Source organism: Scyliorhinus torazame, unplaced genomic scaffold, assembly GCF_047496885.1.
Source record: "Scyliorhinus torazame isolate Kashiwa2021f unplaced genomic scaffold, sScyTor2.1 scaffold_1120, whole genome shotgun sequence".
Classification (NCBI taxonomy): Eukaryota; Metazoa; Chordata; class Chondrichthyes; order Carcharhiniformes; family Scyliorhinidae; genus Scyliorhinus; species Scyliorhinus torazame.
The window spans coordinates 25,950-53,354 of NW_027308847.1; the positions used below are offsets into that span (position 1 = coordinate 25,950).

General features: G+C 45.2%; 11 non-coding genes across 11 annotated transcripts; all 11 read left to right on the forward strand.

Annotated features, from left to right (window-relative positions):
- Positions 1-943: 943 nt before the first annotated feature.
- Positions 944-1,017, forward strand: trnan-guu (transfer RNA asparagine (anticodon GUU)). Its single transcript has one exon. It is a non-coding gene; the product is annotated as a tRNA-Asn (tRNA).
- Positions 1,018-3,242: 2,225 nt separating this feature from the next.
- Positions 3,243-3,316, forward strand: trnan-guu (transfer RNA asparagine (anticodon GUU)). The gene has a single exon. It is a non-coding gene; the product is annotated as a tRNA-Asn (tRNA).
- A 2,226-nt stretch (positions 3,317-5,542) lies between these two features.
- trnan-guu (transfer RNA asparagine (anticodon GUU)) lies at positions 5,543-5,616 on the forward strand. The gene has a single exon. It is a non-coding gene; the product is annotated as a tRNA-Asn (tRNA).
- Positions 5,617-7,842: 2,226 nt separating this feature from the next.
- trnan-guu (transfer RNA asparagine (anticodon GUU)) lies at positions 7,843-7,916 on the forward strand. Its single transcript has one exon. It is a non-coding gene; the product is annotated as a tRNA-Asn (tRNA).
- Positions 7,917-10,147: 2,231 nt separating this feature from the next.
- trnan-guu (transfer RNA asparagine (anticodon GUU)) lies at positions 10,148-10,221 on the forward strand. The gene has a single exon. It is a non-coding gene; the product is annotated as a tRNA-Asn (tRNA).
- Positions 10,222-12,446: 2,225 nt separating this feature from the next.
- On the forward strand, positions 12,447-12,520 carry trnan-guu (transfer RNA asparagine (anticodon GUU)). Its single transcript has one exon. It is a non-coding gene; the product is annotated as a tRNA-Asn (tRNA).
- A 2,226-nt stretch (positions 12,521-14,746) lies between these two features.
- Positions 14,747-14,820, forward strand: trnan-guu (transfer RNA asparagine (anticodon GUU)). The gene has a single exon. It is a non-coding gene; the product is annotated as a tRNA-Asn (tRNA).
- Positions 14,821-17,050: 2,230 nt separating this feature from the next.
- On the forward strand, positions 17,051-17,124 carry trnan-guu (transfer RNA asparagine (anticodon GUU)). Its single transcript has one exon. It is a non-coding gene; the product is annotated as a tRNA-Asn (tRNA).
- A 2,228-nt stretch (positions 17,125-19,352) lies between these two features.
- On the forward strand, positions 19,353-19,426 carry trnan-guu (transfer RNA asparagine (anticodon GUU)). Its single transcript has one exon. It is a non-coding gene; the product is annotated as a tRNA-Asn (tRNA).
- A 2,218-nt stretch (positions 19,427-21,644) lies between these two features.
- Positions 21,645-21,718, forward strand: trnan-guu (transfer RNA asparagine (anticodon GUU)). The gene has a single exon. It is a non-coding gene; the product is annotated as a tRNA-Asn (tRNA).
- Positions 21,719-23,948: 2,230 nt separating this feature from the next.
- trnan-guu (transfer RNA asparagine (anticodon GUU)) lies at positions 23,949-24,022 on the forward strand. Its single transcript has one exon. It is a non-coding gene; the product is annotated as a tRNA-Asn (tRNA).
- The last annotated feature ends 3,383 nt before the right edge of the window (positions 24,023-27,405 follow it).

Consider the following 27,405-nt stretch of genomic DNA (forward strand, 5'->3'; position numbering starts at 1 on the left):
CGCGTAACAAGATGCAAACCGAAATTAAAAAAAGTTAAACGATGAGTGGAGAATATTTGGCTGTCCTGCTGGACAATAGTCATATCCGGATGAGCTACGAGAAATTATTCTGCAGGAAACCAAGGGGAGATTTGTTTGAAGTGTTTTCAACTATGAGGAACATGGATTGTATGGCTTCAAGGCCATCATACCCTGATCAGTGGGGTCAATAAACCGGGTTTGGAAATGAGAAAGAATGAAATCTTCGAATTAATACACCGCCTTCCAGCACCACCGCCACCCCAAAGTGCTTTTCAGACATGGAAGTCCATTTGAAATTGTTTCCATGCTTCTTTTAAAATGCGAAATTTGGGGCAACTTAGCGTGACCAATCTTTCTACACTGCATACATTGTTGTGCTCTGGGGGTGAGAATCAAGCAGATAGGAAGTGCATTCACTGTCGCAAGAAACGGAACAGCTTCCACAAACAGCACCACTATAATGAGGAGAGAATCTAATCTTGCTATCGTGTTCTATGGACAGGAGTTGGATAGGACACGGTTCCCTGCTCCCTGCAAAACAGTGACATCTACAGGGCAGTGGGACCACAGATTAAAATCTCAAACATGGGACACCACCTCCGCCAGTGCCTGCCAATATACTTCTCTGTGGATTCCATTCTTTGTCTCTCAGATTTGCAATTCAATCGCTGAGCAATGAGATGGGACATCATAAAGTCCCCAAATGGATGGCAGCGGTTGCAGGAGATCTTGTGCCCGCTGGCATACATGCCTCTGCAGTGGGAATGATCAGACTGAACCCATGTGTCCAAAATGTCTGCCCCACTATTTATTTTGGAAAAAGAAACCTGATGGAAATAATTGTTATTCCGCGAGTCGGAATGTGAAGCTATCAGTGACTGACACCCTCGTTTAAGCTAGCTTGAGGAACACTCCTGGCCAAGTCTCTGTGGCGCAATTGGTTAGCGCGTTCGGCTGTTAACCGAAAGGTTGGTGGTTCGAGACCACCCAGGGACGTGGTTTGCTCCTATTTTTCTTTTTGCTTGTCTCCCTTTTCCAGATAGCATTTGGGACATTGAAACAAAGAACCAATCGCAAAAATTGTATCAGCTGCACTGTGTTACAGTGAGTTCACACAGAAGAAACTGATTGTTTGACAACAAATTGCAAATTGCACGACACAGGAATCAGACAACATTGAACAGTTTTGACAAATGAACAGAGTTTGGTTCAGTTAGAATGAACAACTCAATAGATCCCTCGTCCACCACTGCACTGTATGACTGGGAAAATCAGAATAGCAGCAATATTCCTCCTCTGTAATGTCCATTCATCCGCTGGAATCAGAGCGTGCCAACTGCAGCTTCAATCAGTGGGCTACTGCTCATCCCTGGGACACAACATACGACAACCCGGGACAAGCATCCCATGACACTGAGCACAGGCCCGCGATCACGACGGTCTAATACAGCCCACTCACTGAACCTCTGAGCTGCTCATTCGAACCTGAGTGAGTGTAACTCGGCCAGCAATAAATTTGACACTAACATACTATATCTTCTCACCGTAAAATTCTTTCATTTCGGAAAAAGTACACTGCTGTAAATCTGAAAATTATCCCCATGGAATTATTGGTACAGAACGGGTTTAACGTTTTTCTCTGTCAGGATTGCAATTCACTTTCTGGCGACTGTTAAAGATAGTTTCGTCTGAAAATGCTGACACAAAACGAGAAAATGTTAAACACGTGGAATAATTCGTGTGGAAACTGGGTCACAATAGTTTCAAGGAGGTGCGCTTTGGTTCGGAAGCTGTGAATAATGTTATTGATAATTGAGTGGAGAGGTTTGAACCCATGGGCTTCTGGGAGCCATGTTTCTTCACATTCGCTGCAATCAGCCAGTTATGTCACTGCGATGTTTGATGTAATTTGAAATCCTTAATATTTCCGGCTCGCTCACTCGGTAGAACACGAGTCTCTTAATTTCAGGGTCGTGTGTTCGAGCACCACGTTGGGCGCAGGTCCATTTTAATGCTGCTTGTTGAACCCATGCTCGCGATTCCACCGGCTGAGTCGCCGCTCAAACTGTGTCTTTTACCATACAGCTTTGTTCATCTCACAGTTGCTGCTTTGTGAGCGCATAAAGCTCTTCTTTCCGAGTGTGAGGCTAGTTTGTTTGATCCCCCTCATGTACAATGAATTACCGCACATTAAACATGACAAGCTCCTCTCAGGCCCCTGACGAAAAATCTGCTCAAAGTCACGGACCGACAATGGCAACGGCCTGTTCGCGATGGATGGGCGCGTAACAAGATGCAAACCGAAATAAAAAAAAGTTAAACGATGAGTGGAGAATATTTGGCTGTCCTGCTGGACAATAGTCATATCAGGATGAGCTACGAAAAATTATTCTGCAGGAAACCAAGGGGAGATTTGTTTGAAGTGTTTTCAACTATGAGGAACATGGATTTTATGGCTTCAAGGACATCATACCCTGAGCAGTGGGGGTCAATAAACCGGGTTTGGTTATGAGAAAGAATGAAATCTTCGAATTAATACACCGCCTTCCAGCACCACCGCCACCCCAAAGTGCTTTTCAGACATGGAAGTCCATTTGAAATTGTTTCCATGCTTCTTTTAAAATGCGAAATTTGGGGCAACTTAGCGTGACCAATCTTTCTACACTGCATACATTGTGTGCTCTGGGGGTGAAAACCACGCAGATAGGAAGTGCATTCACTGTCGCAAGAAACGGAACAGCTTCCACAAACTGCACCACTATAATGAGGAGAGAATCTATTCTTGCTATCGTGTTCTATGGACAGGAGTTGGATAGGACACGGCTCCCTGCTCCCTGCAAAACAGTGACATCTACCGGGCAGTGGGACCACAGATTAAAATCTCAAACATGGGAAACCAGCTCCGCCAGTGCGAATCTACTTCTCTGTGGATTCCATTCTTTGTCTCTCAGATTTGCAATTCAATGGCTGAGCAATGTGATGGGACATCATTAAGTCCCCAGATGGATGGCAGCGGCTGCAGGAGAGCTTGTGCCCGCTGGCATACATGCCTCTGCAGTGGGAATGATCAGACTGAACACATGTGTCCAAAATGTCTGCCCCACTATTTATTTTGGAAAAAGAAACCTGATGGAAATAATTGTTATTCCGCGAGTCGGAATGTGAGGCTATCAGTGACTGACACCCTCGTTTAAGCTAGCTTGAGGAGCACTCCTGGCCAAGTCTCTGTGGCGCAATTGGTTAGCGCGTTCGGCTGTTAACCGAAAGGTTGGTGGTTCGAGACCACCCAGGGACGTGGTTTGCTCCTATTTTTCTTTTTGCTTGTCTCCCTTTTCCAGATAGCATTTGGGACATTGAAACAAAGAACCAATCGCAAAAATTGTATCAGCTGCACTGTGTTACAGTGAGTTCACACAGAAGAAACTGATTGTTTGACAACAAATTGCAAATTGCACGACACAGGAATCAGACAACATTGAACAGTTTTGACAAATGAACAGAGTTTGGTTCAGTTAGAATGAACAACTCAATAGATCCCTCGTCCACCACTGCACTGTATGACTGGGAAAATCAGAATAGCAGCAATATTCCGCCTCTGTAATGTCCATTCATCCGCTGGAATCAGAGCGTGCCAACATGCAGCTTCAATCAGTGGGCTACTGCTCATCCCTGGGACACAACATACGACAACCCGGGACAAGCATCCCATGACACTGAGCACAGGCCCGCGATCACGACGGTCTAATACAGCCCACTCACTGAACCTCTGAGCTGCTCATTCGAACCTGAGTGAGTGTAACTCGGCCAGCAATAAATTTGACACTAACATTCTATATCTTCTCACCGTAAAATTCTTTCATTTCGGAAAAAGTACACTGCTGTAAATCTGAAAATTATCCCCATGGAATTATTGGTGCAGAACGGGTTTAACGTTTTTCTCTGTCAGGATTGCAATTCACTTTCTGGCGACTGTTAAAGATAGTTTCGTCTGAAAATGCTGACACAAAACGAGAAAATGTTAAACACGTGGAATAATTCGTGTGGAAACTGGGTCACAATAGTTTCAAGGAGGTGCGCTTTGGTTCGGAAGCTGTGAATAATGTTGTTGATAATTGAGTGGAGAGGTTAGACCCCATGGGCTTCTGCGAGGCATGTTTCTTAACATTCGCTGCAATGAGCCAGTTATGTCACTGCGATGTTTGATGTAATTTGAAATCCTTAATATTTCCGGTTCGCTCACTCGGTAGAACACGAGTCTCTTAATTTCAGGGTCGTGTGTTCGAGCACCACGTTGGGCGCAGGTCCATTTTCATGCTGCTTGTTGAACCCATGCTCGCGATTCCCCCGGCTGAGGCGCCGCTCAAACTGTGTCTTTTACCATACAGCTTTGTTCATCTCACAGTTGCTGCTTTGTGAGCGCATAAAGCTCTTCTTTCCGAGTGTGAGGCTAGTTTGTTTGATCCCCCTCATGTACAATGAATTACCGCACTTTAAACATGACAAGCTCCTCTCAGGCCCCTGAACGAAAAATCTGCTCAGAGTCACGGAACGACAATGGCAACGGCCTGATCGCGATGGATGGGCGCGTAACAAGATGCAAACCGAAATAAAAAAAAGTTAAACGATGAGTGGAGAATATTTGGCTGTCCTACTGGACAATAGTCATATCCGGATGAGCTACGAGAAATTATTCTGCAGGAAACCAAGGGGAGATTTGTTTGAAGTGTTTTCAACTATGAGGAACATGGATTTTATGGCTTCAAGGACATCATACCCTGATCAGTGGGGTCAATAAACCGGGTTTGGAAATGAGAAAGAATGAAATCTTCGAATTAATACACCGCCTTCCAGCACCACCGCCACCCCAAAGTGCTTTTCAGACATGGAAGTCCATTTGAAATTGTTTCCATGCTTCTTTTAAAATGCGAAATTTGGGGCAACTTAGCGTGACCAATCTTTCTACACTGCATACATTGTGTGCTCTGGGGGTGAAAACCACGCAGATAGGAAGTGCATTCACTGTCGCAAGAAACGGAACAGCTTCCACAAACTGCACCACTATAATGAGGAGAGAATCTATTCTTGCTATCGTGTTCTATGGACAGGAGTTGGATAGGACACGGCTCCCTGCTCCCTGCAAAACAGTGACATCTACCGGGCAGTGGGACCACAGATTAAAATCTCAAACATGGGACACCAGCTCCGCCAGTGCGAATCTACTTCTCTGTGGATTCCATTCTTTGTCTCTCAGATTTGCAATTCAATGGCTGAGCAATGTGATGGGACATCATTAAGTCCCCAGATGGATGGCAGCGGCTGCAGGAGAGCTTGTGCCCGCTGGCATACATGCCTCTGCAGTGGGAATGATCAGACTGAACACATGTGTCCAAAATGTCTGCCCCACTATTTATTTTGGAAAAAGAAACCTGATGGAAATAATTGTTATTCCGCGAGTCGGAATGTGAGGCTATCAGTGACTGACACCCTCGTTTAAGCTAGCTTGAGGAGCACTCCTGGCCAAGTCTCTGTGGCGCAATTGGTTAGCGCGTTCGGCTGTTAGCCGAAAGGTTGGTGGTTCGCGACCACCCAGGGACGTGGTTTGCTCCTATTTTTCTTTTTGCTTGTCTCCCTTTTCCAGATAGCATTTGGGACATTGAAACAAAGAACCAATCGCAAAAATTGTATCAGCTGCACTGTGTTACAGTGAGTTCACACAGAAGAAACTGATTGTTTGACAACAAATTGCAAATTGCACGACACAGGAATCAGACAACATTGAACAGTTTTGACAAATGAACAGAGTTTGGTTCAGTTAGAATGAACAACTCAATAGATCCCTCGTCCACCACTGCACTGTATGACTGGGAAAATCAGAATAGCAGCAATATTCCGCCTCTGTAATGTCCATTCATCCGCTGGAATCAGAGCGTGCCAACTGCAGCTTCAATCAGTGGGCTACTGCTCATCCCTGGGACACAACATACGACAACCCGGGACAAGCATCCCATGACACTGAGCACAGGCCCGCGATCACGACGGTCTAATACAGCCCACTCACTGAACCTCTGAGCTGCTCATTCGAACCTGAGTGAGTGTAACTCGGCCAGCAATAAATTTGACACTAACATTCTATATCTTCTCACCGTAAAATTCTTTCATTTCGGAAAAAGTACACTGCTGTAAATCTGAAAATTATCCCCATGGAATTATTGGTACAGAACGGGTTTAACGTTTTTCTCTGTCAGGATTGCAATTCACTTTCTGGCGACTGTTAAAGATAGTTTCGTCTGAAAATGCTGACACAAAACGAGAAAATGTTAAACACGTGGAATAATTCGTGTGGAAACTGGGTCACAATAGTTTCAAGGAGGTGTGCTTAGGTTCGGAAGCTGTGAATAATGTTGTTGATAATTGAGTGGAGAGGTTAGACCCCATGGGCTTCTGCGAGGCATGTTTCTTAACATTCGCTGCAATGAGCCAGTTATGTCACTGCGATGTTTGATGTAATTTGAAATCCTTAATATTTCCGGCTCGCTCACTCGGTAGAACACGAGTCTCTTAATTTCAGGGTCGTGTGTTCGAGCACCACGTTGGGCGCAGGTCCATTTTCATGCTGCTTGTTGAACCCATGCTCGCGATTCCCCCGGCTGAGGCGCCGCTCAAACTGTGTCTTTTACCATACAGCTTTGTTCATCTCACAGTTGCTGCTTTGTGAGCGCATAAAGCTCTTCTTTCCGAGTGTGAGGCTAGTTTGTTTGATCCCCCTCATGTACAATGAATTACCGCACTTTAAACATGACAAGCTCCTCTCAGGCCCCTGAACGAAAAATCTGCTCAGAGTCACGGAACGATAATGGCAACGGCCTGATCGCGATGGATGGGCGCGTAACAAGATGCAAACCGAAATAAAAAAAAGTTAAACGATGAGTGGAGAATATTTGGCTGTCCTACTGGACAATAGTCATATCCGGATGAGCTACGAGAAATTATTCTGCAGGAAACCAAGGGGAGATTTGTTTGAAGTGTTTTCAACTATGAGGAACATGGATTTTATGGCTTCAAGGACATCATACCCTGATCAGTGGGGTCAATAAACCGGGTTTGGAAATGAGAAAGAATGAAATCTTCGAATTAACACACCGCCTTCCAGCACCACCGCCACCCCAAAGTGCTTTTCAGACATGGAAGTCCATTTGAAATTGTTTCCATGCTTCTTTTAAAATGCGAAATTTGGGGCAACTTAGCGTGACCAATCTTTCTACATTGCATACATTGTTGTGCTCTGGGGGTGAGAATCACGCAGATAGGAAATGCATTCACTGTCGCAAGAAACGGAACAGCTTCCACAAACTGCACCACTATAATGAGGAGAGAATCTAATCTTGCTATCGTGTTCGAGGGACAGAAGTTGGATAGGACACGGTTCCCTGCTCCCTGCAAAACAGTGACACCTACAGGGCAGTGGGACCACAGATTAAAATCTCAAACATGGGACACCACCTCCGCCAGTGCGAATCTACTTCTCTGTGGATTCCATTCTTTGTCTCTCAGATTTGCAATTCAATCGCTGAGCAATGAGATGGGACATCATAAAGTCCCCAAATGGATGGCAGCCGTTGCAGGAGATCTTGTGCCCGCTGGCATACATGCCTCTGCAGTGGGAATGATCAGACTGAACCCATGTGTCCAAAATGTCTGCCCCACTATTTACTTTGGAAAAAGAAACCTGATGGAAATAATTGTCATTCCGCGAGTCGGAATGTGAAGCTATCAGTGACTGACACCCTCGTTTCAGCTAGCTTGAGGAGCGCTCATGTCCAAGTCTCTGTGGCGCAATTGGTTAGCGCGTTCGGCTGTTAACCGAAAAGTTGGTGGTTCGAGACCACCCAGAGACGTGGTTTGCTCCTATTTTTCTTTCGGCTTGTCTCCCTTTTCAAGAACAGCATTTGGGACATTGCAACTAAGAACCAATCGCAAAAACTGTATCAGCTGCACTGTGTTACAGTGAGTTCACACGGAAGTAACTGATTGTTTGACAACAAATTGCAAATTGCACGACACAGGAATCAGACAACATTGAACAGTTTTGACAAATGAACAGAGTTTGGTTCAGTTAGAATGAACAACTCAATAGATCCCTCGTCCACCACTGCACTGTATGACTGGGAAAATCAGAATAGCAGCAATATTCCGCCTCTGTAATGTCCATTCATCCGCTGGAATCAGAGCGTGCCAACTGCAGCTTCAATCAGTGGGCTACTGCTCATCCCTGGGACACAACATACGACAATCCGGGACAAGCATCCCATTACACTGAGCACAGGCCCACGATCACGACGGTCTAATACAGCCCACTCACTGAACCTCTGAGCTGCTCATTCGAACCTGAGTGAGTGTAACTAGGCCAGCAATAAATTTGACACTAACATTCTATATCTTCTCACCGTAAAATTCTTTCATTTCGGAAAAAGTACACTGCTGTAAATCTGAAAATTATCCCCATGGAATTATTGGTACAGAACGTGTTTAACGTTTTTCTCTGTCAGGATTGCAATTCACTTTCTGGCGACTGTTAAAGATAGTTTCGTCTGAAAATGCTGACACAAAAAGAGAAAATGTTAAACACGTGGAATAATTCGTGTGGAAACGGGGTCACAATAGTTTCAAGGAGGTGCGCTTTGGTTCGGAAGCTGTGAATAATGTTATTGATAATTGAGTGGAGAGGTTTGAACCCATGGGCTTCTGGGAGGCATGTTTCTTCACATTCGCTGCAATCAGCCTGTTATGTCACTGGGATGTTTGATGTAATTTGAAATCCTTAATGTTTCCGGCACGCTCACTAGGTCGAACATGAGTCTCTTAATTTTAGGGTCGTGTGTTCGAGCACCACGTCGGGCGCAGGTCCATTTTAATGCTGCTTGTTGAACCCATGCTCGCGATTCCACCGGCTGAGTCGCCGCTCAAAGTGTGTCTTTTACCATACTGCTTTGTTCATCTCACAGTTGCTGCTTTGTGAGCGCATAAAGCTCTTCTTTCCGAGTGTGAGGCTAGTTTGTTTGATCCCCCTCATGTACAATGAATTACCGCACTTTAAACATGACAAGCTCCTCTCAGGCCCCTGAACGAAAAATCTGCTCAGAGTCACGGACCGACAATGGCAACGGCCTGATCGCGATGGATGGGCGCGTAACAAGATGCAAACCGAAATTAAAAAAAGTTAAACGATGAGTGGAGAATATTTGGCTGTCCTGCTGGACAATAGTCATATCCGGATGAGCTACGAGAAATTATTCTGCAGGAAACCAAGGGGAGATTTGTTTGAAGTGTTTTCAACTATGAGGAACATGGATTGTATGGCTTCAAGGCCATCATACCCTGATCAGTGGGGTCAATAAACCGGGTTTGGAAATGAGAAAGAATGAAATCTTCGAATTAATACACCGCCTTCCAGCACCACCGCCACCCCAAAGTGCTTTTCAGACATGGAAGTCCATTTGAAATTGTTTCCATGCTTCTTTTAAAATGCGAAATTTGGGGCAACTTAGCGTGACCAATCTTTCTACACTGCATACATTGTTGTGCTCTGGGGGTGAGAATCAAGCAGATAGGAAGTGCATTCACTGTCGCAAGAAACGGAACAGCTTCCACAAACAGCACCACTATAATGAGGAGAGAATCTAATCTTGCTATCGTGTTCTATGGACAGGAGTTGGATAGGACACGGTTCCCTGCTCCCTGCAAAACAGTGACATCTACAGGGCAGTGGGACCACAGATTAAAATCTCAAACATGGGACACCACCTCCGCCAGTGCCTGCCAATATACTTCTCTGTGGATTCCATTCTTTGTCTCTCAGATTTGCAATTCAATCGCTGAGCAATGAGATGGGACATCATAAAGTCCCCAAATGGATGGCAGCGGTTGCAGGAGATCTTGTGCCCGCTGGCATACATGCCTCTGCAGTGGGAATGATCAGACTGAACCCATGTGTCCAAAATGTCTGCCCCACTATTTATTTTGGAAAAAGAAACCTGATGGAAATAATTGTTATTCCGCGAGTCGGAATGTGAAGCTATCAGTGACTGACACCCTCGTTTAAGCTAGCTTGAGGAACACTCCTGGCCAAGTCTCTGTGGCGCAATTGGTTAGCGCGTTCGGCTGTTAACCGAAAGGTTGGTGGTTCGAGACCACCCAGGGACGTGGTTTGCTCCTATTTTTCTTTTTGCTTGTCTCCCTTTTCCAGATAGCATTTGGGACATTGAAACAAAGAACCAATCGCAAAAATTGTATCAGCTGCACTGTGTTACAGTGAGTTCACACAGAAGAAACTGATTGTTTGACAACAAATTGCAAATTGCACGACACAGGAATCAGACAACATTGAACAGTTTTGACAAATGAACAGAGTTTGGTTCAGTTAGAATGAACAACTCAATAGATCCCTCGTCCACCACTGCACTGTATGACTGGGAAAATCAGAATAGCAGCAATATTCCTCCTCTGTAATGTCCATTCATCCGCTGGAATCAGAGCGTGCCAACTGCAGCTTCAATCAGTGGGCTACTGCTCATCCCTGGGACACAACATACGACAACCCGGGACAAGCATCCCATGACACTGAGCACAGGCCCGCGATCACGACGGTCTAATACAGCCCACTCACTGAACCTCTGAGCTGCTCATTCGAACCTGAGTGAGTGTAACTCGGCCAGCAATAAATTTGACACTAACATTCTATATCTTCTCACCGTAAAATTCTTTCATTTCGGAAAAAGTACACTGCTGTAAATCTGAAAATTATCCCCATGGAATTATTGGTACAGAACGGGTTTAACGTTTTTCTCTGTCAGGATTGCAATTCACTTTCTGGCGACTGTTAAAGATAGTTTCGTCTGAAAATGCTGACACAAAACGAGAAAATGTTAAACACGTGGAATAATTCGTGTGGAAACTGGGTCACAATAGTTTCAAGGAGGTGCGCTTTGGTTCGGAAGCTGTGAATAATGTTATTGATAATTGAGTGGAGAGGTTTGAACCCATGGGCTTCTGGGAGCCATGTTTCTTCACATTCGCTGCAATCAGCCAGTTATGTCACTGCGATGTTTGATGTAATTTGAAATCCTTAATATTTCCGGCTCGCTCACTCGGTAGAACACGAGTCTCTTAATTTCAGGGTCGTGTGTTCGAGCACCACGTTGGGCGCAGGTCCATTTTAATGCTGCTTGTTGAACCCATGCTCGCGATTCCACCGGCTGAGTCGCCGCTCAAACTGTGTCTTTTACCATACAGCTTTGTTCATCTCACAGTTGCTGCTTTGTGAGCGCATAAAGCTCTTCTTTCCGAGTGTGAGGCTAGTTTGTTTGATCCCCCTCATGTACAATGAATTACCGCACATTAAACATGACAAGCTCCTCTCAGGCCCCTGACGAAAAATCTGCTCAAAGTCACGGACCGACAATGGCAACGGCCTGTTCGCGATGGATGGGCGCGTAACAAGATGCAAACCGAAATAAAAAAAAGTTAAACGATGAGTGGAGAATATTTGGCTGTCCTGCTGGACAATAGTCATATCAGGATGAGCTACGAAAAATTATTCTGCAGGAAACCAAGGGGAGATTTGTTTGAAGTGTTTTCAACTATGAGGAACATGGATTTTATGGCTTCAAGGACATCATACCCTGAGCAGTGGGGGTCAATAAACCGGGTTTGGTTATGAGAAAGAATGAAATCTTCGAATTAATACACCGCCTTCCAGCACCACCGCCACCCCAAAGTGCTTTTCAGACATGGAAGTCCATTTGAAATTGTTTCCATGCTTCTTTTAAAATGCGAAATTTGGGGCAACTTAGCGTGACCAATCTTTCTACACTGCATACATTGTGTGCTCTGGGGGTGAAAACCACGCAGATAGGAAGTGCATTCACTGTCGCAAGAAACGGAACAGCTTCCACAAACTGCACCACTATAATGAGGAGAGAATCTATTCTTGCTATCGTGTTCTATGGACAGGAGTTGGATAGGACACGGCTCCCTGCTCCCTGCAAAACAGTGACATCTACCGGGCAGTGGGACCACAGATTAAAATCTCAAACATGGGAAACCAGCTCCGCCAGTGCGAATCTACTTCTCTGTGGATTCCATTCTTTGTCTCTCAGATTTGCAATTCAATGGCTGAGCAATGTGATGGGACATCATTAAGTCCCCAGATGGATGGCAGCGGCTGCAGGAGAGCTTGTGCCCGCTGGCATACATGCCTCTGCAGTGGGAATGATCAGACTGAACACATGTGTCCAAAATGTCTGCCCCACTATTTATTTTGGAAAAAGAAACCTGATGGAAATAATTGTTATTCCGCGAGTCGGAATGTGAGGCTATCAGTGACTGACACCCTCGTTTAAGCTAGCTTGAGGAGCACTCCTGGCCAAGTCTCTGTGGCGCAATTGGTTAGCGCGTTCGGCTGTTAACCGAAAGGTTGGTGGTTCGAGACCACCCAGGGACGTGGTTTGCTCCTATTTTTCTTTTTGCTTGTCTCCCTTTTCCAGATAGCATTTGGGACATTGAAACAAAGAACCAATCGCAAAAATTGTATCAGCTGCACTGTGTTACAGTGAGTTCACACAGAAGAAACTGATTGTTTGACAACAAATTGCAAATTGCACGACACAGGAATCAGACAACATTGAACAGTTTTGACAAATGAACAGAGTTTGGTTCAGTTAGAATGAACAACTCAATAGATCCCTCGTCCACCACTGCACTGTATGACTGGGAAAATCAGAATAGCAGCAATATTCCGCCTCTGTAATGTCCATTCATCCGCTGGAATCAGAGCGTGCCAACATGCAGCTTCAATCAGTGGGCTACTGCTCATCCCTGGGACACAACATACGACAACCCGGGACAAGCATCCCATGACACTGAGCACAGGCCCGCGATCACGACGGTCTAATACAGCCCACTCACTGAACCTCTGAGCTGCTCATTCGAACCTGAGTGAGTGTAACTCGGCCAGCAATAAATTTGACACTAACATTCTATATCTTCTCACCGTAAAATTCTTTCATTTCGGAAAAAGTACACTGCTGTAAATCTGAAAATTATCCCCATGGAATTATTGGTACAGAACGGGTTTAACGTTTTTCTCTGTCAGGATTGCAATTCACTTTCTGGCGACTGTTAAAGATAGTTTCGTCTGAAAATGCTGACACAAAACGAGAAAATGTTAAACACGTGGAATAATTCGTGTGGAAACTGGGTCACAATAGTTTCAAGGAGGTGCGCTTTGGTTCGGAAGCTGTGAATAATGTTGTTGATAATTGAGTGGAGAGGTTAGACCCCATGGGCTTCTGCGAGGCATGTTTCTTAACATTCGCTGCAATGAGCCAGTTATGTCACTGCGATGTTTGATGTAATTTGAAATCCTTAATATTTCCGGTTCGCTCACTCGGTAGAACACGAGTCTCTTAATTTCAGGGTCGTGTGTTCGAGCACCACGTTGGGCGCAGGTCCATTTTCATGCTGCTTGTTGAACCCATGCTCGCGATTCCCCCGGCTGAGGCGCCGCTCAAACTGTGTCTTTTACCATACAGCTTTGTTCATCTCACAGTTGCTGCTTTGTGAGCGCATAAAGCTCTTCTTTCCGAGTGTGAGGCTAGTTTGTTTGATCCCCCTCATGTACAATGAATTACCGCACTTTAAACATGACAAGCTCCTCTCAGGCCCCTGAACGAAAAATCTGCTCAGAGTCACGGAACGACAATGGCAACGGCCTGATCGCGATGGATGGGCGCGTAACAAGATGCAAACCGAAATAAAAAAAAGTTAAACGATGAGTGGAGAATATTTGGCTGTCCTACTGGACAATAGTCATATCCGGATGAGCTACGAGAAATTATTCTGCAGGAAACCAAGGGGAGATTTGTTTGAAGTGTTTTCAACTATGAGGAACATGGATTTTATGGCTTCAAGGACATCATACCCTGATCAGTGGGGTCAATAAACCGGGTTTGGAAATGAGAAAGAATGAAATCTTCGAATTAATACACCGCCTTCCAGCACCACCGCCACCCCAAAGTGCTTTTCAGACATGGAAGTCCATTTGAAATTGTTTCCATGCTTCTTTTAAAATGCGAAATTTGGGGCAACTTAGCGTGACCAATCTTTCTACACTGCATACATTGTGTGCTCTGGGGGTGAAAACCACGCAGATAGGAAGTGCATTCACTGTCGCAAGAAACGGAACAGCTTCCACAAACTGCACCACTATAATGAGGAGAGAATCTATTCTTGCTATCGTGTTCTATGGACAGGAGTTGGATAGGACACGGCTCCCTGCTCCCTGCAAAACAGTGACATCTACCGGGCAGTGGGACCACAGATTAAAATCTCAAACATGGGACACCAGCTCCGCCAGTGCGAATCTACTTCTCTGTGGATTCCATTCTTTGTCTCTCAGATTTGCAATTCAATGGCTGAGCAATGTGATGGGACATCATTAAGTCCCCAGATGGATGGCAGCGGCTGCAGGAGAGCTTGTGCCCGCTGGCATACATGCCTCTGCAGTGGGAATGATCAGACTGAACACATGTGTCCAAAATGTCTGCCCCACTATTTATTTTGGAAAAAGAAACCTGATGGAAATAATTGTTATTCCGCGAGTCGGAATGTGAGGCTATCAGTGACTGACACCCTCGTTTAAGCTAGCTTGAGGAGCACTCCTGGCCAAGTCTCTGTGGCGCAATTGGTTAGCGCGTTCGGCTGTTAGCCGAAAGGTTGGTGGTTCGCGACCACCCAGGGACGTGGTTTGCTCCTATTTTTCTTTTTGCTTGTCTCCCTTTTCCAGATAGCATTTGGGACATTGAAACAAAGAACCAATCGCAAAAATTGTATCAGCTGCACTGTGTTACAGTGAGTTCACACAGAAGAAACTGATTGTTTGACAACAAATTGCAAATTGCACGACACAGGAATCAGACAACATTGAACAGTTTTGACAAATGAACAGAGTTTGGTTCAGTTAGAATGAACAACTCAATAGATCCCTCGTCCACCACTGCACTGTATGACTGGGAAAATCAGAATAGCAGCAATATTCCGCCTCTGTAATGTCCATTCATCCGCTGGAATCAGAGCGTGCCAACTGCAGCTTCAATCAGTGGGCTACTGCTCATCCCTGGGACACAACATACGACAACCCGGGACAAGCATCCCATGACACTGAGCACAGGCCCGCGATCACGACGGTCTAATACAGCCCACTCACTGAACCTCTGAGCTGCTCATTCGAACCTGAGTGAGTGTAACTCGGCCAGCAATAAATTTGACACTAACATTCTATATCTTCTCACCGTAAAATTCTTTCATTTCGGAAAAAGTACACTGCTGTAAATCTGAAAATTATCCCCATGGAATTATTGGTACAGAACGGGTTTAACGTTTTTCTCTGTCAGGATTGCAATTCACTTTCTGGCGACTGTTAAAGATAGTTTCGTCTGAAAATGCTGACACAAAACGAGAAAATGTTAAACACGTGGAATAATTCGTGTGGAAACTGGGTCACAATAGTTTCAAGGAGGTGCGCTTTGGTTCGGAAGCTGTGAATAATGTTGTTGATAATTGAGTGGAGAGGTTAGACCCCATGGGCTTCTGCGAGGCATGTTTCTTAACATTCGCTGCAATGAGCCAGTTATGTCACTGCGATGTTTGATGTAATTTGAAATCCTTAATATTTCCGGTTCGCTCACTCGGTAGAACACGAGTCTCTTAATTTCAGGGTCGTGTGTTCGAGCACCACGTTGGGCGCAGGTCCATTTTCATGCTGCTTGTTGAACCCATGCTCGCGATTCCCCCGGCTGAGGCGCCGCTCAAACTGTGTCTTTTACCATACAGCTTTGTTCATCTCACAGTTGCTGCTTTGTGAGCGCATAAAGCTCTTCTTTCCGAGTGTGAGGCTAGTTTGTTTGATCCCCCTCATGTACAATGAATTACCGCACTTTAAACATGACAAGCTCCTCTCAGGCCCCTGAACGAAAAATCTGCTCAGAGTCACGGAACGACAATGGCAACGGCCTGATCGCGATGGATGGGCGCGTAACAAGATGCAAACCGAAATAAAAAAAAGTTAAACGATGAGTGGAGAATATTTGGCTGTCCTACTGGACAATAGTCATATCCGGATGAGCTACGAGAAATTATTCTGCAGGAAACCAAGGGGAGATTTGTTTGAAGTGTTTTCAACTATGAGGAACATGGATTTTATGGCTTCAAGGACATCATACCCTGATCAGTGGGGACAATAAACCGGGTTTGGAAATGAGAAAGAATGAAATCTTCGAATTAATACACCGCCTTCCAGCACCACCGCCACCCCAAAGTGCTTTTCAGACATGGAAGTCCATTTGAAATTGTTTCCATGCTTCTTTTAAAATGCGAAATTTGGGGCAACTTAGCGTGACCAATCTTTCTACATTGCATACATTGTTGTGCTCTGGGGGTGAGAATCACGCAGATAGGAAATGCATTCACTGTCGCAAGAAACGGAACAGCTTCCACAAACTGCACCACTATAATGAGGAGAGAATCTAATCTTGCTATCGTGTTCGAGGGACAGAAGTTGGATAGGACACGGTTCCCTGCTCCCTGCAAAACAGTGACACCTACAGGGCAGTGGGACCACAGATTAAAATCTCAAACATGGGACACCACCTCCGCCAGTGCCTGCCAATCTACTTCTCTGTGGATTCCATTCTTTGTCTCTCAGATTTGCAATTCAATCGCTGAGCAATGAGATGGGACATCATAAAGTCCCCAAATGGATGGCAGCCGTTGCAGGAGATCTTGTGCCCGCTGGCATACATGCCTCTGCAGTGGGAATGATCAGACTGCACCCATGTGTCCAAAATGTCTGCCCCACTATTTACTTTGGAAAAAGAAACCTGATGGAAATAATTGTCATTCCGCGAGTCGGAATGTGAAGCTATCAGTGACTGACACCCTCGTTTCAGCTAGCTTGAGAAGCGCTCATGTCCAAGTCTCTGTGGCGCAATTGGTTAGCGCGTTCGGCTGTTAACCGAAAGGTTGGTGTTTCGAGACCACCCAGGGACGTGGTTTGCTCCTATTGTTCTTTCAGCTTGTCTCCCTTTTCCAGAACAGCATTTGGGACATTGCAACTAAGAACCAATCGCAAAAACTGTATCAGCTGCACTGTGTTACAGTGAGTTCACACGGAAGTAACTGATTGTTTGACAACAAATTGCAAATTGCACGACACAGGAATCAGACAACATTGAACAGGTTTGACAAATGAACAGAGTTTGGTTCAGTTAGAATGAACAACTCAATAGATCCCTCGTCCACCACTGCACTGTATGACTGGGAAAATCAGAATAGCAGCAATATTCCGCCTCTGTAATGTCCATTCATCCGCTGGAATCAGAGCGTGCCAACTGCAGCTTCAATCAGTGGGCTACTGCTCATCCCTGGGACACAACATACGACAATCCGGGACAAGCATCCCATTACACTGAGCACAGGCCCACGATCACGACCGTCTAATACAGCCCACTCACTGAACCTCTGAGCTGCTCATTCGAACCTGAGTGAGTGTAACTAGGCCAGCAATAAATTTGACACTAACATTCTATATCTTCTCACCGTAAAATTCTTTCATTTCGGAAAAAGTACACTGCTGTAAATCTGAAAATTATCCCCATGGAATTATTGGTACAGAACGTGTTTAACGTTTTTCTCTGTCAGGATTGCAATTCACTTTCTGGCGACTGTTAAAGATAGTTTCGTCTGAAAATGCTGACACAAAAAGAGAAAATGTTAAACACGTGGAATAATTCGTGTGGAAACTGGGTCACAATAGTTTCAAGGAGGTGCGCTTTGGTTCGGAAGCTGTGAATAATGTTATTGATAATTGAGTGGAGAGGTTTGAACCCATGGGCTTCTGGGAGGCATGCTTCTTCACATTCGCTGCAATCAGCCAGTTATGTCACTGCGATGTTTGATGTAATTTGAAATCCTTAATGTTTCCGGCACGCTCACTAGGTCGAACATGAGTCTCTTAATTTTAGGGTCGTGTGTTCGAGCACCACGTCGGGCGCAGGTCCATTTTAATGCTGCTTGTTGAACCCATGCTCGCGATTCCACCGGCTGAGTCGCCGCTCAAACTGTGTCTTTTACCATACAGCTTTGTTCATCTCACAGTTGCTGCTTTGTGAGCGCATAAAGCTCTTCTTTCCGAGTGTGAGGCTAGTTTGTTTGATCCCCCTCATGTACAATGAATTACCGCACTTTAAACATGACAAGCTCCTCTCAAACCCCTGAACGAAAAATCTGCTCAGAGTCACGGACCGACAATGGCAACGGCCTGATCGCGATGGATGGGCGCGTAACAAGATGCAAACCGAAATAAAAAAAAGTTAAACGATGAGTGGAGAATATTTGGCTGTCCTACTGGACAATAGTCATATCCGGATGAGCTACGAGAAATTATTCTGCAGGAAACCAAGGGGAGATTTGTTTGAAGTGTTTTCAACTATGAGGAACATGGATTTTATGGCTTCAAGGACATCATACCCTGAGCAGTGGGGGTCAATAAACCGGGTTTGGAAATGAGAAAGAATGAAATCTTCGAATTAATACACCGCCTTCCAGCACCACCGCCACCCCAAAGTGCTTTTCAGACATGGAAGTCCATTTGAAATTGTTTCCATGCTTCTTTTAAAATGCGAAATTTGGGGCAACTTAGCGTGACCAATCTTTCTACACTGCATACATTGTTGTGCTCTGGGGGTGAGAATCACGCAGATAGGAAGTGCATTCACTGTCGCAAGAAACGGAACAGCTTCCACAAACTGCACCACTATAATGAGGAGATAATCTAATCTTGCTATCGTGTTCTATGGACAGGAGTTGGATAGGACACGGTTCCCTGCTCCCTGCAAAACAGTGACATCTACAAGGCAGTGGGACCACAGATTAAAATCTCAAACATGGGACACCAGCTCCGCCAGTGCGAATCTACTTCTCTGTGGATTCCATTCTTTGTCTCTCAGATTTGCAATTCAATGGCTGAGCAATGTGATGGGACATCATTAAGTCCCCAGATGGATGGCAGCGGCTGCAGGAGAGCTTGTGCCCGCTGGCATACATGCCTCTGCAGTGGGAATGATCAGACTGAACCCATGTGTCCAAAATGTCTGCCCCACTATTTATTTTGGAAAAAGAAACCTGATGGAAATAATTGTTATTCCGCGAGTCGAAATGTGAGGCTATCAGTGACTGACACCCTCGTTTAAGCTAGCTTGAGGAGCACTCCTGGCCAAGTCTCTGTGGCGCAATTGGTTAGCGCGTTCGGCTGTTAACCGAAAGGTTGGTGGTTCGAGACCACCCAGGGACGTGGTTTGCTCCTATTTTTCTTTTTGCTTGTCTCCCTTTTCCAGATAGCACTTGGGACATTGAAACAAAGAACCAATCGCAAAAATTGTATCAGCTGCACTGTGTTACAGTGAGTTCACACAGAAGAAACTGATTGTTTGACAACAAATTGCAAATTGCACGACACAGGAATCAGACAACATTGAACAGTTTTGACAAATGAACAGAGTTTGGTTCAGTTAGAATGAACAACTCAATAGATCCCTCGTCCACCACTGCACTGTATGACTGGGAAAATCAGAATAGCAGCAATATTCCGCCTCTGTAATGTCCATTCATCCGCTGGAATCAGAGCGTGCCAACTGCAGCTTCAATCAGTGGGCTACTGCTCATCCCTGGTACACAACATACGACAACCCGGGACAAGCATCCCATGACACTGAGCACAGGCCCGCGATCACGACGGTCTAATACAGCCCACTTACTGAACCTCTGAGCTGCTCATTCGAACCTGAGTGAGTGTAACTCGGCCAGCAATAAATTTGACACTAACATTCTATATCTTCTCACCGTAAAATTCTTTCATTTCGGAAAAAGTACACTGCTGTAAATCTGAAAATTATCCCCATGGAATTATTGGTACAGAACGGGTTTAACGTTTTTCTCTGTCAGGATTGCAATTCACTTTCTGGCGACTGTTAAAGATAGTTTCGTCTGAAAATGCTGACACAAAACGAGAAAATGTTAAACACGTGGAATAATTCGTGTGGAAACTGGGTCACAATAGTTTCAAGGAGGTGTGCTTAGGTTCGGAAGCTGTGAATAATGTTGTTGATAATTGAGTGGAGAGGTTAGACCCCATGGGCTTCTGCGAGGCATGTTTCTTAACATTCGCTGCAATGAGCCAGTTATGTCACTGCGATGTTTGATGTAATTTGAAATCCTTAATATTTCCGGCTCGCTCACTCGGTAGAACACGAGTCTCTTAATTTCAGGGTCGTGTGTTCGAGCACCACGTTGGGCGCAGGTCCATTTTCATGCTGCTTGTTGAACCCATGCTCGCGATTCCCCCGGCTGAGGCGCCGCTCAAACTGTGTCTTTTACCATACTGCTTTGTTCATCTCACAGTTGCTGCTTTGTGAGCGCATAAAGCTCTTCTTTCCGAGTGTGAGGCTAGTTTGTTTGATCCCCCTCATGTACAATGAATTACCGCACTTTAAACATGACAAGCTCCTCTCAGGCCCCTGAACGAAAAATCTGCTCAGAGTCACGGAACGACAATGGCAACGGCCTGATCGCGATGGATGGGCGCGTAACAAGATGCAAACCGAAATAAAAAAAAGTTAAACGATGAGTGGAGAATATTTGGCTGTCCTACTGGACAATAGTCATATCCGGATGAGCTACGAGAAATTATTCTGCAGGAAACCAAGGGGAGATTTGTTTGAAGTGTTTTCAACTATGAGGAACATGGATTTTATGGCTTCAATGACATCATACCCTGATCAGTGGGGTCAATAAACCGGGTTTGGAAATGAGAAAGAATGAAATCTTCGAATTAATACACCGCCTTCCAGCACCACCGCCACCCCAAAGTGCTTTTCAGACATGGAAGTCCATTTGAAATTGTTTCCATGCTTCTTTTAAAATGCGAAATTTGGGGCAACTTAGCGTGACCAATCTTTCTACATTGCATACATTGTTGTGCTCTGGGGGTGAGAATCACGCAGATAGGAAATGCATTCACTGTCGCAAGAAACGGAACAGCTTCCACAAACTGCACCACTATAATGAGGAGAGAATCTAATCTTGCTATCGTGTTCGAGGGACAGAAGTTGGATAGGACACGGTTCCCTGTTCCATGCAAAACAGTGACACCTACAGGGCAGTGGGACCACAGATTAAAATTTCAAACATGGGACACCACCTCCGCCAGTGCCTGCCAATCTACTTCTCTGTGGATTCCATTCTTTGTCTCTCAGATTTGAAATTCAATCGCTGAGCAATGAGATGGGACATCATAAAGTCCCCAAATGGATGGCAGCCGTTGCAGGAGATCTTGTGCCCGCTGGCATACATGGAATGATCAGACTGCACCCATGTGTCCAAAATGTCTGCCCCACTATTTACTTTGGAAAAAGAAACCTGATGGAAATAATTGTCATTCCGCGAGTCGGAATGTGAAGCTATCAGTGACTGACACCCTCGTTTCAGCTAGCTTGAGGAGCGCACATGTCCAAGTCTCTGTGGCGCAATTGGTTAGCGCGTTCGGCTGTTAACCGAAAGGTTGGTGGTTCGAGACCACCCAGGGACGGGGTATGCTCCTATTGTTCTTTCGGCTTGTCTCCCTTTTCCAGAACAGCATTTGGGACATTGCAACTAAGAACCAATCGCAAAAACTGTATCAGCTGCACTGTGTTACAGTGAGTTCACACGGAAGTAACTGATTGTTTGACAACAAATTGCAAATTGCACGACACAGGAATCAGACAACATTGAACAGTTTTGACAAATGAACAGAGTTTGGTTCAGTTAGAATGAACAACTCAATAGATCCCTCGTCCACCACTGCACTGTATGACTGGGAAAATCAGAATAGCAGCAATATTCCGCCTCTGTAATGTCCATTCATCCGCTGGAATCAGAGCGTGCCAACTGCAGCTTCAATCAGTGGGCTACTGCTCATCCCTGGGACACAACATACGACAATCCGGGACAAGCATCCCATTACACTGAGCACAGGCCCACGATCACGACGGTCTAATACAGCCCACTCACTGAACCTCTGAGCTGCTCATTCGAACCTGAGTGAGTGTAACTAGGCCAGCAATAAATTTGACACTAACATTCTATATCTTCTCACCGTAAAATTCTTTCATTTCGGAAAAAGTACACTGCTGTAAATCTGAAAATTATCCCCATGGAATTATTGGTACAGAACGTGTTTAACGTTTTTCTCTGTCAGGATTGCAATTCACTTTCTGGCGACTGTTAAAGATAGTTTCGTCTGAAAATGCTGACACAAAAAGAGAAAATGTTAAACACGTGGAATAATTCGTGTGGAAACTGGGTCACAATAGTTTCAAGGAGGTGCGCTTTGGTTCGGAAGCTGTGAATAATGTTATTGATAATTGAGTGGAGAGGTTTGAACCCATGGGCTTCTGGGAGGCATGTTTCTTCACATTCGCTGCAATCAGCCAGTTATGTCACTGCGATGTTTGATGTAATTTGAAATCCTTAATGTTTCCGGCACGCTCACTAGGTCGAACATGAGTCTCTTAATTTTAGGGTCGTGTGTTCGAGCACCACGTCGGGCGCAGGTCCATTTTAATGCTGCTTGTTGAACCCATGCTCGCGATTCCACCGGCTGAGTCGCCGCTCAAACTGTGTCTTTTACCATACAGCTTTGTTCATCTCACAGGTGCTGCTTTGTGAGCGCATAAAGCTCTTCTTTCCGAGTGTGAGGCTAGTTTGTTTGATCCCCCTCATGTACAATGATTTACCGCACTTTAAACATGACAAGCTCCTCTCAGGCCCCTGAACGAAAAATCTGCTCAGAGTCACGGACCGACAATGGCAACGGCCTGATCGCGATGGATGGGCGCGTAACAAGATGCAAACCGAAATAAAAAAAAGTTAAACGATGAGTGGAGAATATTTGGCTGTCCTACTGGACAATAGTCATATCCGGATGAGCTACGAGAAATTATACTGCAGGAAACCAAGGGAGATTTGTTTGAAGTGTTTTCAACTATGAGGAACATGGATTTTATGGCTTCAAGGACATCATACCCTGATCAGTGGGGTCAATAAACCGGGTTTGGAAATGAGAAAGAATGAAATCTTCGAATTAATACACCGCCTTCCAGCACCACCGCCACCCCAAAGTGCTTTTCAGACATGGAAGTCCATTTGAAATTGTTTCCATGCTTCTTTTAAAATGCGAAATTTGGGGCAACTTAGCGTGACCAATCTTTCTACACTGCATACATTGTTGTGCTCTGGGGGTGAGAATCACGCAGATAGGAAGTGCATTCACTGTCGCAAGAAACGGAACAGCTTCCACAAACTGCACCACTATAATGAGGAGAGAATCTAATCTTGCTATCGTGTTCTATGGACAGGAGTTGGATAGGACACGGTTCCCTGCTCCCTGCAAAACAGTGACATCTACAGGGCAGTGGGACCACAGATTAAAATCTCAAACATGGGACACCACCTCCGCCAGTGCCTGCCAATATACTTCTCTGTGGATTCCATTCTTTGTCTCTCAGATTTGCAATTCAATCGCTGAGCAATGAGATGGGACATCATAAAGTCCCCAAATGGATGGCAGCGGTTGCAGGAGATCTTGTGCCCGCTGGCATACATGCCTCTGCAGTGGGAATGATCAGACTGAACCCATGTGTCCAAAATGTCTGCCCCACTATTTATTTTGGAAAAAGAAACCTGATGGAAATAATTGTTATTCCGCGAGTCGGAATGTGAAGCTATCAGTGACTGACACCCTCGTTTAAGCTAGATTGAGGAGCACTTCTGGCCAAGTCTCTGTGGCGCAATTGGTTAGCGCGTTCGGCTGTTAACCGAAAGGTTGGTGGTTCGAGACCACCCAGGGACGTGGTTTGCTCCTATTTTTCTTTTTGCTTGTCTCCCTTTTCCAGATAGCATTTGGGACATTGAAACAAAGAACCAATCGCAAAAATTGTATCAGCTGCACTGTGTTACAGTGAGTTCACACAGAAGAAACTGATTGTTTGACAACAAATTGCAAATTGCACGACACAGGAATCAGACAACATTGAACAGTTTTGACAAATGAACAGAGTTTGGTTCAGTTAGAATGAACAACTCAATAGATCCCTCGTCCACCACTGCACTGTATGACTGGGAAAATCAGAATAGCAGCAATATTCCGCCTCTGTAATGTCCATTCATCCGCTGGAATCAGAGCGTGCCAACTGCAGCTTCAATCAGTGGGCTACTGCTCATCCCTGGGACACAACATACGACAACCCGGGACAAGCATCCCATGACACTGAGCACAGGCCCGCGATCACGACGGTCTAATACAGCCCACTCACTGAACCTCTGAGCTGCTCATTCGAACCTGAGTGAGTGTAACTCGGCCAGCAATAAATTTGACACTAACATACTATATCTTCTCACCGTAAAATTCTTTCATTTCGGAAAAAGTACACTACTGTAAATCTGAAAATTATCCCCATGGAATTATTGGTACAGAACGGGTTTAACGTTTTTCTCTGTCAGGATTGCAATTCACTTTCTGGCGACTGTTAAAGATAGTTTCGTCTGAAAATGCTGACACAAAACGAGAAAATGTTAAACACGTGGAATAATTCGTGTGGAAACTGGGTCACAATAGTTTCAAGGAGGTGCGCTTTGGTTCGGAAGCTGTGAATAATGTTATTGATAATTGAGTGGAGAGGTTTGAACCCATGGGCTTCTGGGAGGCATGTTTCTTCACATTCGCTGCAATCAGCCAGTTATGTCACTGCGATGTTTGATGTAATTTGAAATCCTTAATATTTCCGGCTCGCTCACTCGGTAGAACACGAGTCTCTTAATTTAAGGGTCGTGTGTTCGAGCACCACGTTGGGCGCAGGTCCATTTTAATGCTGCTTGTTGAACCCATGCTCGCGATTCCACCGGCTGAGTAGCCGCTCAAACTGTGTCTTTTACCATACAGCTTTGTTCATCTCACAGTTGCTGCTTTGTGAGCGCATAAAGCTCTTCTTTCCGAGTGTGAGGCTAGTTTGTTTGATCCCCCTCATGTACAATGAATTACCGCACATTAAACATGACAAGCTCCTCTCAGGCCCCTGACGAAAAATCTGCTCAAAGTCACGGACCGACAATGGCAACGGCCTGTTCGCGATGGATGGGCGCGTAACATGATGCAAACCGAAATAAAAAAAAGTTAGACGATGAGTGGAGAATATTTTGCTGTCCTGCTGGACAATAGTCATATCAGGATGAGCTACGAGAAATTATTCTGCAGGAAACCAAGGGGAGATTTGTTTGAAGTGTTTTCAACTATGAGGAACATGGATTTTATGGCTTCAAGGACATCATACCCTGAGCAGTGGGGGTCAATAAACCGGGTTTGGAAATGAGAAAGAATGAAATCTTCGAATTAATACACCGCCTTCCAGCACCACCGCCACCCCAAAGTGCTTTTCAGACATGGAAGTCCATTTGAAATTGTTTCCATGCTTCTTTTAAAATGCGAAATTTGGGGCAATTTAGCGTGACCAATCTTTCTACACTGCATACATTGTTGTGCTCTGGGGTTGAGAACCACGCAGATAGGAAGTGCATTCACTGTCGCAAGAAACGGAACAGCTTCCACAAACTGCACCACTATAATGAGGAGAGAATCTATTCTTGCTATCGTGTTCTATGGACAGGAGTTGGATAGGACACGGCTCCCTGCTCCCTGCAAAACAGTGACATCTACCGGGCAGTGGGACCACAGATTAAAATCTCAAACATGGGACACCAGCTCCGCCAGTGCGAATCTACTTCTCTGTGGATTCCATTCTTTGTCTCTCAGATTTGCAATTCAATGGCTGAGCAATGTGATGGGACATCATTAAGTCCCCAGATGGATGGCAGCGGCTGCAGGAGAGCTTGTGCCCGCTGGCATACATGCCTCTGCAGTGGGAATGATCAGACTGAACCCATGTGTCCAAAATGTCTGCCCCACTATTTATTTTGGAAAAAGAAACCTGATGGAAATAATTGTTATTCCGCGAGTCGAAATGTGAGGCTGTCAGTGACTGACACCCTCGTTTAAGCTAGCTTGAGGAGCACTCCTGGCCAAGTCTCTGTGGCGCAATTGGTTAGTCGTTCGGCTGTTAACCGAAAGGTTGGTGGTTCGAGACCACCCAGGGACGTGGTTTGCTCCCATTTTTCTTTTTGCTTGTCTCCCTTTTCCAGATAGCACTTGGGACATTGAAACAAAGAACCAATCGCAAAAATTGTATCAGCTGCACTGTGTTACAGTGAGTTCACACAGAAGAAACTGATTGTTTGACAACAAATTGCAAATTGCACGACACAGGAATCAGACAACATTGAACAGTTTTGACAAATGAACAGAGTTTGGTTCAGTTAGAATGAACAACTCAATAGATCCCTCGTCCACCACTGCACTGTATGACTGGGAAAATCAGTATAGCAGCAATATTCCGCCTCTGTAATGTCCATTCATCCGCTGGAATCAGAGCGTGCCAACTGCAGCTTCAATCAGTGGGCTACTGCTCATCCCTGGTACACAACATACGACAACCCGGGACAAGCATCCCATGACACTGAGCACAGGCCCGCGATCACGACGGTCTAATACAGCCCACTTACTGAACCTCTGAGCTGCTCATTCGAACCTGAGTGAGTGTAACTCGGCCAGCAATAAATTTGACACTAACATTCTATATCTTCTCACCGTAAAATTCTTTCATTTCGGAAAAAGTACACTGCTGTAAATCTGAAAATTATCCCCATGGAATTATTGGTACAGAACGGGTTTAACGTTTTTCTCTGTCAGGATTGCAATTCACTTTCTGGCGACTGTTAAAGATAGTTTCGTCTGAAAATGCTGACACAAAACGAGAAAATGTTAAACACGTGGAATAATTCGTGTGGAAACTGGGTCACAATAGTTTCAAGGAGGTGTGCTTAGGTTCGGAAGCTGTGAATAATGTTGTTGATAATTGAGTGGAGAGGTTAGACCCCATGGGCTTCTGCGAGGCATGTTTCTTAACATTCGCTGCAATGAGCCAGTTATGTCACTGCGATGTTTGATGTAATTTGAAATCCTTAATATTTCCGGCTCGCTCACTCGGTAGAACACGAGTCTCTTAATTTCAGGGTCGTGTGTTCGAGCACCACGTTGGGCGCAGGTCCATTTTCATGCTGCTTGTTGAACCCATGCTCGCGATTCCCCCGGCTGAGGCGCCGCTCAAACTGTGTCTTTTACCA